The following is a 13,075-nucleotide window of genomic DNA, read 5'->3' on the forward strand; positions in this document are numbered from 1 at the left end:
GAGCTGTGATTTAAGAGGCCAGCTGATCTACAGAGGCAGGTCCGAGTCAGCTGTTCTGTGTAAAGGTTCCTCTGGTTGAAACATTCCTTTGTAGGAAGTTAAAATCTGTACTAAAAGGTTATGATTCATGGAATCTGTTTGATGTGGAAGTAGAATCATGGTTAGAGCTGATGTTGGCCATTAAGTCCTGCTGTGGTTTAGTCCCTGGAAGCTCTGGTTGGTTGGTGTTGTTGTTCATATGGGGTCTCAAGTCCCTTCAAGCTCTTTTAGTCCTTTCTCTGATTTCTTCAACTGGGGTCCTGCGCTCAGTTCACTGGTTTGTTGCTCGCATTCACCTATGTATCTGCCGTATTCTGGCTGTGTCAATGAATAGTTTTATATTCCTTAAAAAAATGTCAGAAGAGCCTACAGCCATACCACCCGGAACGCGCCCGATCTCGTCTGATCTCGGAAGCTAAGCAGGGTCGGGCATGCTTAGTACGTGGATGGGAGACCACCTGGGATACCGGGTGCTGTAGGCTTTTGGGGGTTGGGGATTTAACTCAGTGGTAGAGCTCTTGCCAGGCAATCAAAATCAGGAGCTCAGGAGCTCAGGAGCTCAGGAGCTCAGGAGCTCAGGAGCTCAGGAGCTCAGGAGCTCAGGAGCTCAGGAGCTCAGGAGCTCAGGAGCTCAGGAGCTCAGGAGCTCAGGAGCTCAGGAGCTCAGGAGCTCAGGAGCTCAGGAGCTCAGGAGCTCAGGAGCTCAGGAGCTCAGGAGCTCAGGAGCTCAGGAGCTCAGGAGCTCAGGAGCTCAGGAGCTCAGGAGCTCAGGAGCTCAGGAGCTCAGGAGCTCAGGAGCTCAGGAGCTCAGGAGCTCAGGAGCTCAGGAGCTCAGGAGCTCAGGAGCTCAGGAGCTCAGGAGCTCAGGAGCTCAGGAGCTCAGGAGCTCAGGAGCTCAGGAGCTCAGGAGCTCAGGAGCTCAGGAGCTCAGGAGCTCAGGAGCTCAGGAGCTCAGGAGCTCAGGAGCTCAGGAGCTCAGGAGCTCAGGAGCTCAGGAGCTCAGGAGCTCAGGAGCTCAGGAGCTCAGGAGCTCAGGAGCTCAGGAGCTCAGGAGCTCAGGAGCTCAGGAGCTCAGGAGCTCAGGAGCTCAGGAGCTCAGGAGCTCAGGAGCTCAGGAGCTCAGGAGCTCAGGAGCTCAGGAGCTCAGGAGCTCAGGAGCTCAGGAGCTCAGGAGCTCAGGAGCTCAGGAGCTCAGGAGCTCAGGAGCTCAGGAGCTCAGGAGCTCAGGAGCTCAGGAGCTCAGGAGCTCAGGAGCTCAGGAGCTCAGGAGCTCAGGAGCTCAGGAGCTCAGGAGCTCAGGAGCTCAGGAGCTCAGGAGCTCAGGAGCTCAGGAGCTCAGGAGCTCAGGAGCTCAGGAGCTCAGGAGCTCAGGAGCTCAGGAGCTCAGGAGCTCAGGAGCTCAGGAGCTCAGGAGCTCAGGAGCTCAGGAGCTCAGGAGCTCAGGAGCTCAGGAGCTCAGGAGCTCAGGAGCTCAGGAGCTCAGGAGCTCAGGAGCTCAGGAGCTCAGGAGCTCAGGAGCTCAGGAGCTCAGGAGCTCAGGAGCTCAGGAGCTCAGGAGCTCAGGAGCTCAGGAGCTCAGGAGCTCAGGAGCTCAGGAGCTCAGGAGCTCAGGAGCTCAGGAGCTCAGGAGCTCAGGAGCTCAGGAGCTCAGGAGCTCAGGAGCTCAGGAGCTCAGGAGCTCAGGAGCTCAGGAGCTCAGGAGCTCAGGAGCTCAGGAGCTCAGGAGCTCAGGAGCTCAGGAGCTCAGGAGCTCAGGAGCTCAGGAGCTCAGGAGCTCAGGAGCTCAGGAGCTCAGGAGCTCAGGAGCTCAGGAGCTCAGGAGCTCAGGAGCTCAGGAGCTCAGGAGCTCAGGAGCTCAGGAGCTCAGGAGCTCAGGAGCTCAGGAGCTCAGGAGCTCAGGAGCTCAGGAGCTCAGGAGCTCAGGAGCTCAGGAGCTCAGGAGCTCAGGAGCTCAGGAGCTCAGGAGCTCAGGAGCTCAGGAGCTCAGGAGCTCAGGAGCTCAGGAGCTCAGGAGCTCAGGAGCTCAGGAGCTCAGGAGCTCAGGAGCTCAGGAGCTCAGGAGCTCAGGAGCTCAGGAGCTCAGGAGCTCAGGAGCTCAGGAGCTCAGGAGCTCAGGAGCTCAGGAGCTCAGGAGCTCAGGAGCTCAGGAGCTCAGGAGCTCAGGAGCTCAGGAGCTCAGGAGCTCAGGAGCTCAGGAGCTCAGGAGCTCAGGAGCTCAGGAGGAGATTTCAGGACAGCAGGGATACACAGTGAGACCATGTGCGTAACAAACCAACAGAAACCAAAACAACAAAGCAACCTTAAAAAACCCATCCCAAAACAAACCAAACCACACCAACAAACAGAAATAGACTTTACAACTTTTTTAAAAAAGATGTATTTCTTATATATAAGTACACTGTAGCTGTCTTCAGACACACCAGAAGAGGGCATCAGATCTCACTACAGATGGCTGTGAGACACCATGTCGTTGCTGGGATTTGAACGCAGAACCTCTGGAAGAGCAGTCAGTGCTCTTAACCACTAAGCCATCCTTCCAGCCCGACTTCACAACTTTTATTTTGCCTTTTTTTTTCCTTCCCCAGAGCTAAGGATCGAACCCAGGGCCTTGTGCTTGCTAGGCATGTGCCCTACGACTGAGTTAAATCCCCAACCCTAAAAATAGACTTTAAAAATGTCAGAGGAACCCCTCCTCTAGGATGTGCCTGAGCTGAATCACATAGGCGGGAGACTCTGCAGAATCCGCGGCCCTGAGCATCTGAGCGCGCTTCAAGTCTCCGATTAAATTTTAAAAATGGCCTCCAATAAAACTACATTGCAAAAATTGGGAAAAAAAAAAACAGAATGGAAAGAGTAAAAGAGTTGAAGATGCTGAGCCTGAAGAATTTGTGGTAGAAAAAGTACTGAACCATTGTGTAGTGAACTATTTCGTGAAGTGGAAGGGGTTTACAGATGCCGATAATACTTGGGTACCAGGAGAAAATTTAGATTGTCCAGAATTAATTGAAGCACTTCTTCATTCTCGAAAAGCTGGTAAAGAAAACGATTGTCCAAAAAGGAAATCTTTATCTGATAGTGAATCCGATGAGAGCAAATCGAAGAAGAGAGATGCTGCTGACAAGCAAAGGAGGCGAATATGAAGTGGCCTCAGATTGTCATCGCCTTCTATGAGGAGTGGCTGATTTGGCATTCTTGTACCGAAATGAAGTACAATAATTGTTTGCATATATAAATACACAATATTATATATATGTATATAAAATATATATATATATATATATATATATGAATGATCTGGATCTTGGGTTTTGAATTACTAGTGTGGATCAAAGAGCATCCTGATGAAAATCAAGTCTGATATGCTAGTTTTGAAAGCATTGGCAGTAGTTGGGAGATTTTTGGTTTTCGTTCTGCGTCAAAAGGCACTGACTCCTTTGAGCGAGTGAGAGCTCTCTGTAGTTGCTTCCTGTAACAGTAGAGTACTTGACACCATGTTGTATTTCCTCGGCTTGAAGAACAGCTTTTCTTAAACACTGGGGAGATTTTACAGTCATGACTCAAGTCAGAACTTATTTTTAACTGGGACACAGAAGGACCATTCTGGTGTGTGTGTGTGTGTGTGTGTGTGTGTGTGTGTGTGTGTGTGCGCGGGCGCGTTTGTTTGTATGCAGTGTATGCATAAAACACTTACATAACCTGTCTGTTTTAGCTTGCTTTTAATACTCAAAAGAGCTGAACGTGAAAACACAGGTTGATGAGAGGCCATCAGCCTGACCATTTTCCTGATACCATAACCTTTCGGATTAAGCAGAGTCTGTAATGTATTGGATAGTTTAAAAGCAAGCCCATCAGAATTGATGTATTATCAAATAAATACAGTAGTTTATTTTCATACCAACTCCACCTTCAGAAAACGGAATTAAACGAAGTAGTAGCTTGATTTAACAACAAGACTTGGCCTAGTGTGGTGGTGTGCACCTTTAATGCCAGAACTCTAGAGGCAGGTGGAGCTGTGATTTAAGAGGCCAGCTGATCTACAGAGGCAGGTCCGAGTCAGCTGTTCTGTGTAAAGGTTCCTCTGGTTGAAACATTCCTTTGTAGGAAGTTAAAATCTGTACTAAAAGGTTATGATTCATGGAATCTGTTTGATGTGGAAGTAGAATCATGGTTAGAGCTGATGTTGGCCATTAAGTCCTGCTGTGGTTTAGTCCCTGGAAGCTCTGGTTGGTTGGTGTTGTTGTTCATATGGGGTCTCAAGTCCCTTCAAGCTCTTTTAGTCCTTTCTCTGATTTCTTCAACTGGGGTCCTGCGCTCAGTTCACTGGTTTGTTGCTCGCATTCACCTATGTATCTGCCGTATTCTGGCTGTGTCAATGAATAGTTTTATATTCCTTAAAAAAATGTCAGAAGAGCCTACAGCCATACCACCCGGAACGCGCCCGATCTCGTCTGATCTCGGAAGCTAAGCAGGGTCGGGCATGCTTAGTACGTGGATGGGAGACCACCTGGGATACCGGGTGCTGTAGGCTTTTGGGGGTTGGGGATTTAACTCAGTGGTAGAGCTCTTGCCAGGCAATCAAAATCAGGAGCTCAGGAGCTCAGGAGCTCAGGAGCTCAGGAGCTCAGGAGCTCAGGAGCTCAGGAGCTCAGGAGCTCAGGAGCTCAGGAGCTCAGGAGCTCAGGAGCTCAGGAGCTCAGGAGCTCAGGAGCTCAGGAGCTCAGGAGCTCAGGAGCTCAGGAGCTCAGGAGCTCAGGAGCTCAGGAGCTCAGGAGCTCAGGAGCTCAGGAGCTCAGGAGCTCAGGAGGAGATTTCAGGACAGCAGGGATACACAGTGAGACCATGTGCGTAACAAACCAACAGAAACCAAAACAACAAAGCAACCTTAAAAAACCCATCCCAAAACAAACCAAACCACACCAACAAACAGAAATAGACTTTACAACTTTTTTAAAAAAGATGTATTTCTTATATATAAGTACACTGTAGCTGTCTTCAGACACACCAGAAGAGGGCATCAGATCTCACTACAGATGGCTGTGAGACACCATGTCGTTGCTGGGATTTGAACGCAGAACCTCTGGAAGAGCAGTCAGTGCTCTTAACCACTAAGCCATCCTTCCAGCCCGACTTCACAACTTTTATTTTGCCTTTTTTTTTCCTTCCCCAGAGCTAAGGATCGAACCCAGGGCCTTGTGCTTGCTAGGCATGTGCCCTACGACTGAGTTAAATCCCCAACCCTAAAAATAGACTTTAAAAATGTCAGAGGAACCCCTCCTCTAGGATGTGCCTGAGCTGAATCACATAGGCGGGAGACTCTGCAGAATCCGCGGCCCTGAGCATCTGAGCGCGCTTCAAGTCTCCGATTAAATTTTAAAAATGGCCTCCAATAAAACTACATTGCAAAAATTGGGAAAAAAAAAAACAGAATGGAAAGAGTAAAAGAGTTGAAGATGCTGAGCCTGAAGAATTTGTGGTAGAAAAAGTACTGAACCATTGTGTAGTGAACTATTTCGTGAAGTGGAAGGGGTTTACAGATGCCGATAATACTTGGGTACCAGGAGAAAATTTAGATTGTCCAGAATTAATTGAAGCACTTCTTCATTCTCGAAAAGCTGGTAAAGAAAACGATTGTCCAAAAAGGAAATCTTTATCTGATAGTGAATCCGATGAGAGCAAATCGAAGAAGAGAGATGCTGCTGACAAGCAAAGGAGGCGAATATGAAGTGGCCTCAGATTGTCATCGCCTTCTATGAGGAGTGGCTGATTTGGCATTCTTGTACCGAAATGAAGTACAATAATTGTTTGCATATATAAATACACAATATTATATATATGTATATAAAATATATATATATATATATATATATATATATGAATGATCTGGATCTTGGGTTTTGAATTACTAGTGTGGATCAAAGAGCATCCTGATGAAAATCAAGTCTGATATGCTAGTTTTGAAAGCATTGGCAGTAGTTGGGAGATTTTTGGTTTTCGTTCTGCGTCAAAAGGCACTGACTCCTTTGAGCGAGTGAGAGCTCTCTGTAGTTGCTTCCTGTAACAGTAGAGTACTTGACACCATGTTGTATTTCCTCGGCTTGAAGAACAGCTTTTCTTAAACACTGGGGAGATTTTACAGTCATGACTCAAGTCAGAACTTATTTTTAACTGGGACACAGAAGGACCATTCTGGTGTGTGTGTGTGTGTGTGTGTGTGTGTGTGTGTGTGTGTGTGCGCGGGCGCGTTTGTTTGTATGCAGTGTATGCATAAAACACTTACATAACCTGTCTGTTTTAGCTTGCTTTTAATACTCAAAAGAGCTGAACGTGAAAACACAGGTTGATGAGAGGCCATCAGCCTGACCATTTTCCTGATACCATAACCTTTCGGATTAAGCAGAGTCTGTAATGTATTGGATAGTTTAAAAGCAAGCCCATCAGAATTGATGTATTATCAAATAAATACAGTAGTTTATTTTCATACCAACTCCACCTTCAGAAAACGGAATTAAACGAAGTAGTAGCTTGATTTAACAACAAGACTTGGCCTAGTGTGGTGGTGTGCACCTTTAATGCCAGAACTCTAGAGGCAGGTGGAGCTGTGATTTAAGAGGCCAGCTGATCTACAGAGGCAGGTCCGAGTCAGCTGTTCTGTGTAAAGGTTCCTCTGGTTGAAACATTCCTTTGTAGGAAGTTAAAATCTGTACTAAAAGGTTATGATTCATGGAATCTGTTTGATGTGGAAGTAGAATCATGGTTAGAGCTGATGTTGGCCATTAAGTCCTGCTGTGGTTTAGTCCCTGGAAGCTCTGGTTGGTTGGTGTTGTTGTTCATATGGGGTCTCAAGTCCCTTCAAGCTCTTTTAGTCCTTTCTCTGATTTCTTCAACTGGGGTCCTGCGCTCAGTTCACTGGTTTGTTGCTCGCATTCACCTATGTATCTGCCGTATTCTGGCTGTGTCAATGAATAGTTTTATATTCCTTAAAAAAATGTCAGAAGAGCCTACAGCCATACCACCCGGAACGCGCCCGATCTCGTCTGATCTCGGAAGCTAAGCAGGGTCGGGCATGCTTAGTACGTGGATGGGAGACCACCTGGGATACCGGGTGCTGTAGGCTTTTGGGGGTTGGGGATTTAACTCAGTGGTAGAGCTCTTGCCAGGCAATCAAAATCAGGAGCTCAGGAGCTCAGGAGCTCAGGAGCTCAGGAGCTCAGGAGCTCAGGAGCTCAGGAGCTCAGGAGCTCAGGAGCTCAGGAGCTCAGGAGCTCAGGAGCTCAGGAGCTCAGGAGCTCAGGAGCTCAGGAGCTCAGGAGCTCAGGAGCTCAGGAGCTCAGGAGCTCAGGAGCTCAGGAGCTCAGGAGCTCAGGAGCTCAGGAGCTCAGGAGCTCAGGAGCTCAGGAGCTCAGGAGCTCAGGAGCTCAGGAGCTCAGGAGCTCAGGAGCTCAGGAGCTCAGGAGCTCAGGAGCTCAGGAGCTCAGGAGCTCAGGAGCTCAGGAGCTCAGGAGCTCAGGAGCTCAGGAGCTCAGGAGCTCAGGAGCTCAGGAGCTCAGGAGCTCAGGAGCTCAGGAGCTCAGGAGCTCAGGAGCTCAGGAGCTCAGGAGCTCAGGAGCTCAGGAGCTCAGGAGCTCAGGAGCTCAGGAGCTCAGGAGCTCAGGAGCTCAGGAGCTCAGGAGCTCAGGAGCTCAGGAGCTCAGGAGCTCAGGAGCTCAGGAGCTCAGGAGCTCAGGAGCTCAGGAGCTCAGGAGCTCAGGAGCTCAGGAGCTCAGGAGCTCAGGAGCTCAGGAGCTCAGGAGCTCAGGAGCTCAGGAGCTCAGGAGCTCAGGAGCTCAGGAGCTCAGGAGCTCAGGAGCTCAGGAGCTCAGGAGCTCAGGAGCTCAGGAGCTCAGGAGCTCAGGAGCTCAGGAGCTCAGGAGCTCAGGAGCTCAGGAGCTCAGGAGCTCAGGAGCTCAGGAGCTCAGGAGCTCAGGAGCTCAGGAGCTCAGGAGCTCAGGAGCTCAGGAGCTCAGGAGCTCAGGAGCTCAGGAGCTCAGGAGCTCAGGAGCTCAGGAGCTCAGGAGCTCAGGAGCTCAGGAGCTCAGGAGCTCAGGAGCTCAGGAGCTCAGGAGCTCAGGAGCTCAGGAGCTCAGGAGCTCAGGAGCTCAGGAGCTCAGGAGCTCAGGAGCTCAGGAGCTCAGGAGCTCAGGAGCTCAGGAGCTCAGGAGCTCAGGAGCTCAGGAGCTCAGGAGCTCAGGAGCTCAGGAGCTCAGGAGCTCAGGAGCTCAGGAGCTCAGGAGCTCAGGAGCTCAGGAGCTCAGGAGCTCAGGAGCTCAGGAGCTCAGGAGCTCAGGAGCTCAGGAGCTCAGGAGCTCAGGAGCTCAGGAGCTCAGGAGCTCAGGAGCTCAGGAGCTCAGGAGCTCAGGAGCTCAGGAGCTCAGGAGCTCAGGAGCTCAGGAGCTCAGGAGCTCAGGAGCTCAGGAGCTCAGGAGCTCAGGAGCTCAGGAGCTCAGGAGCTCAGGAGCTCAGGAGCTCAGGAGCTCAGGAGCTCAGGAGCTCAGGAGCTCAGGAGCTCAGGAGCTCAGGAGCTCAGGAGCTCAGGAGCTCAGGAGCTCAGGAGCTCAGGAGCTCAGGAGCTCAGGAGCTCAGGAGCTCAGGAGCTCAGGAGCTCAGGAGCTCAGGAGCTCAGGAGCTCAGGAGCTCAGGAGCTCAGGAGCTCAGGAGCTCAGGAGCTCAGGAGCTCAGGAGCTCAGGAGCTCAGGAGCTCAGGAGCTCAGGAGCTCAGGAGCTCAGGAGCTCAGGAGCTCAGGAGCTCAGGAGCTCAGGAGCTCAGGAGCTCAGGAGCTCAGGAGCTCAGGAGCTCAGGAGCTCAGGAGCTCAGGAGCTCAGGAGCTCAGGAGCTCAGGAGCTCAGGAGCTCAGGAGCTCAGGAGCTCAGGAGCTCAGGAGCTCAGGAGCTCAGGAGCTCAGGAGCTCAGGAGCTCAGGAGCTCAGGAGCTCAGGAGCTCAGGAGCTCAGGAGCTCAGGAGCTCAGGAGCTCAGGAGCTCAGGAGCTCAGGAGCTCAGGAGCTCAGGAGCTCAGGAGCTCAGGAGCTCAGGAGCTCAGGAGCTCAGGAGCTCAGGAGCTCAGGAGCTCAGGAGGAGATTTCAGGACAGCAGGGATACACAGTGAGACCATGTGCGTAACAAACCAACAGAAACCAAAACAACAAAGCAACCTTAAAAAACCCATCCCAAAACAAACCAAACCACACCAACAAACAGAAATAGACTTTACAACTTTTTTAAAAAAGATGTATTTCTTATATATAAGTACACTGTAGCTGTCTTCAGACACACCAGAAGAGGGCATCAGATCTCACTACAGATGGCTGTGAGACACCATGTCGTTGCTGGGATTTGAACGCAGAACCTCTGGAAGAGCAGTCAGTGCTCTTAACCACTAAGCCATCCTTCCAGCCCGACTTCACAACTTTTATTTTGCCTTTTTTTTTCCTTCCCCAGAGCTAAGGATCGAACCCAGGGCCTTGTGCTTGCTAGGCATGTGCCCTACGACTGAGTTAAATCCCCAACCCTAAAAATAGACTTTAAAAATGTCAGAGGAACCCCTCCTCTAGGATGTGCCTGAGCTGAATCACATAGGCGGGAGACTCTGCAGAATCCGCGGCCCTGAGCATCTGAGCGCGCTTCAAGTCTCCGATTAAATTTTAAAAATGGCCTCCAATAAAACTACATTGCAAAAATTGGGAAAAAAAAAACAGAATGGAAAGAGTAAAAGAGTTGAAGATGCTGAGCCTGAAGAATTTGTGGTAGAAAAAGTACTGAACCATTGTGTAGTGAACTATTTCGTGAAGTGGAAGGGGTTTACAGATGCCGATAATACTTGGGTACCAGGAGAAAATTTAGATTGTCCAGAATTAATTGAAGCACTTCTTCATTCTCGAAAAGCTGGTAAAGAAAACGATTGTCCAAAAAGGAAATCTTTATCTGATAGTGAATCCGATGAGAGCAAATCGAAGAAGAGAGATGCTGCTGACAAGCAAAGGAGGCGAATATGAAGTGGCCTCAGATTGTCATCGCCTTCTATGAGGAGTGGCTGATTTGGCATTCTTGTACCGAAATGAAGTACAATAATTGTTTGCATATATAAATACACAATATTATATATATGTATATAAAATATATATATATATATATATATATATGAATGATCTGGATCTTGGGTTTTGAATTACTAGTGTGGATCAAAGAGCATCCTGATGAAAATCAAGTCTGATATGCTAGTTTTGAAAGCATTGGCAGTAGTTGGGAGATTTTTGGTTTTCGTTCTGCGTCAAAAGGCACTGACTCCTTTGAGCGAGTGAGAGCTCTCTGTAGTTGCTTCCTGTAACAGTAGAGTACTTGACACCATGTTGTATTTCCTCGGCTTGAAGAACAGCTTTTCTTAAACACTGGGGAGATTTTACAGTCATGACTCAAGTCAGAACTTATTTTTAACTGGGACACAGAAGGACCATTCTGGTGTGTGTGTGTGTGTGTGTGTGTGTGTGTGTGTGTGTGTGTGCGCGGGCGCGTTTGTTTGTATGCAGTGTATGCATAAAACACTTACATAACCTGTCTGTTTTAGCTTGCTTTTAATACTCAAAAGAGCTGAACGTGAAAACACAGGTTGATGAGAGGCCATCAGCCTGACCATTTTCCTGATACCATAACCTTTCGGATTAAGCAGAGTCTGTAATGTATTGGATAGTTTAAAAGCAAGCCCATCAGAATTGATGTATTATCAAATAAATACAGTAGTTTATTTTCATACCAACTCCACCTTCAGAAAACGGAATTAAACGAAGTAGTAGCTTGATTTAACAACAAGACTTGGCCTAGTGTGGTGGTGTGCACCTTTAATGCCAGAACTCTAGAGGCAGGTGGAGCTGTGATTTAAGAGGCCAGCTGATCTACAGAGGCAGGTCCGAGTCAGCTGTTCTGTGTAAAGGTTCCTCTGGTTGAAACATTCCTTTGTAGGAAGTTAAAATCTGTACTAAAAGGTTATGATTCATGGAATCTGTTTGATGTGGAAGTAGAATCATGGTTAGAGCTGATGTTGGCCATTAAGTCCTGCTGTGGTTTAGTCCCTGGAAGCTCTGGTTGGTTGGTGTTGTTGTTCATATGGGGTCTCAAGTCCCTTCAAGCTCTTTTAGTCCTTTCTCTGATTTCTTCAACTGGGGTCCTGCGCTCAGTTCACTGGTTTGTTGCTCGCATTCACCTATGTATCTGCCGTATTCTGGCTGTGTCAATGAATAGTTTTATATTCCTTAAAAAAATGTCAGAAGAGCCTACAGCCATACCACCCGGAACGCGCCCGATCTCGTCTGATCTCGGAAGCTAAGCAGGGTCGGGCATGCTTAGTACGTGGATGGGAGACCACCTGGGATACCGGGTGCTGTAGGCTTTTGGGGGTTGGGGATTTAACTCAGTGGTAGAGCTCTTGCCAGGCAATCAAAATCAGGAGCTCAGGAGCTCAGGAGCTCAGGAGCTCAGGAGCTCAGGAGCTCAGGAGCTCAGGAGCTCAGGAGCTCAGGAGCTCAGGAGCTCAGGAGCTCAGGAGCTCAGGAGCTCAGGAGCTCAGGAGCTCAGGAGCTCAGGAGCTCAGGAGCTCAGGAGCTCAGGAGCTCAGGAGCTCAGGAGCTCAGGAGCTCAGGAGCTCAGGAGCTCAGGAGCTCAGGAGGAGATTTCAGGACAGCAGGGATACACAGTGAGACCATGTGCGTAACAAACCAACAGAAACCAAAACAACAAAGCAACCTTAAAAAACCCATCCCAAAACAAACCAAACCACACCAACAAACAGAAATAGACTTTACAACTTTTTTAAAAAAGATGTATTTCTTATATATAAGTACACTGTAGCTGTCTTCAGACACACCAGAAGAGGGCATCAGATCTCACTACAGATGGCTGTGAGACACCATGTCGTTGCTGGGATTTGAACGCAGAACCTCTGGAAGAGCAGTCAGTGCTCTTAACCACTAAGCCATCCTTCCAGCCCGACTTCACAACTTTTATTTTGCCTTTTTTTTTCCTTCCCCAGAGCTAAGGATCGAACCCAGGGCCTTGTGCTTGCTAGGCATGTGCCCTACGACTGAGTTAAATCCCCAACCCTAAAAATAGACTTTAAAAATGTCAGAGGAACCCCTCCTCTAGGATGTGCCTGAGCTGAATCACATAGGCGGGAGACTCTGCAGAATCCGCGGCCCTGAGCATCTGAGCGCGCTTCAAGTCTCCGATTAAATTTTAAAAATGGCCTCCAATAAAACTACATTGCAAAAATTGGGAAAAAAAAAAACAGAATGGAAAGAGTAAAAGAGTTGAAGATGCTGAGCCTGAAGAATTTGTGGTAGAAAAAGTACTGAACCATTGTGTAGTGAACTATTTCGTGAAGTGGAAGGGGTTTACAGATGCCGATAATACTTGGGTACCAGGAGAAAATTTAGATTGTCCAGAATTAATTGAAGCACTTCTTCATTCTCGAAAAGCTGGTAAAGAAAACGATTGTCCAAAAAGGAAATCTTTATCTGATAGTGAATCCGATGAGAGCAAATCGAAGAAGAGAGATGCTGCTGACAAGCAAAGGAGGCGAATATGAAGTGGCCTCAGATTGTCATCGCCTTCTATGAGGAGTGGCTGATTTGGCATTCTTGTACCGAAATGAAGTACAATAATTGTTTGCATATATAAATACACAATATTATATATATGTATATAAAATATATATATATATATATATATATATGAATGATCTGGATCTTGGGTTTTGAATTACTAGTGTGGATCAAAGAGCATCCTGATGAAAATCAAGTCTGATATGCTAGTTTTGAAAGCATTGGCAGTAGTTGGGAGATTTTTGGTTTTCGTTCTGCGTCAAAAGGCACTGACTCCTTTGAGCGAGTGAGAGCTCTCTGTAGTTGCTTCCTGTAACAGTAGAGTACTTGACACCATGTTGTATTTCCTCGGCTTGAAGAACAGCTTTTCTTAAACACTGGGGAGATTTTACAGTCATGACTCAAGTCAGA

The 13,075-nt window shown here is 48.3% G+C and overlaps 1 non-coding gene and 7 pseudogenes across 1 annotated transcript; all 8 read left to right on the forward strand.

Annotated features, from left to right (window-relative positions):
- Positions 1-403: 403 nt before the first annotated feature.
- Positions 404-523, forward strand: Rn5s (5S RNA). The gene has a single exon (NR_033176.2). It is a non-coding gene; the product is annotated as a 5S RNA (ribosomal RNA).
- A 2,310-nt stretch (positions 524-2,833) lies between these two features.
- On the forward strand, positions 2,834-3,271 carry LOC147997702 (chromobox protein homolog 3 pseudogene; annotated as a pseudogene).
- Positions 3,272-4,449: 1,178 nt separating this feature from the next.
- On the forward strand, positions 4,450-4,567 carry LOC147997703 (5S ribosomal RNA; annotated as a pseudogene).
- An 848-nt stretch (positions 4,568-5,415) lies between these two features.
- Positions 5,416-5,853, forward strand: LOC147997704 (chromobox protein homolog 3 pseudogene; annotated as a pseudogene).
- A 1,182-nt stretch (positions 5,854-7,035) lies between these two features.
- LOC147997705 (5S ribosomal RNA) lies at positions 7,036-7,153 on the forward strand (annotated as a pseudogene).
- A 2,568-nt stretch (positions 7,154-9,721) lies between these two features.
- LOC147997706 (chromobox protein homolog 3 pseudogene) lies at positions 9,722-10,158 on the forward strand (annotated as a pseudogene).
- A 1,178-nt stretch (positions 10,159-11,336) lies between these two features.
- On the forward strand, positions 11,337-11,454 carry LOC147997707 (5S ribosomal RNA; annotated as a pseudogene).
- Positions 11,455-12,302: 848 nt separating this feature from the next.
- On the forward strand, positions 12,303-12,740 carry LOC147997708 (chromobox protein homolog 3 pseudogene; annotated as a pseudogene).
- Positions 12,741-13,075: the final 335 nt, after the last annotated feature.

The sequence above is a fragment of the Rattus norvegicus genome, unplaced genomic scaffold, assembly GCF_021556685.1.
Source record: "Rattus norvegicus strain SHRSP/BbbUtx unplaced genomic scaffold, alternate assembly SHRSP_T2T unassigned-0000063, whole genome shotgun sequence".
NCBI lineage: Eukaryota > Metazoa > Chordata > Mammalia > Rodentia > Muridae > Rattus > Rattus norvegicus.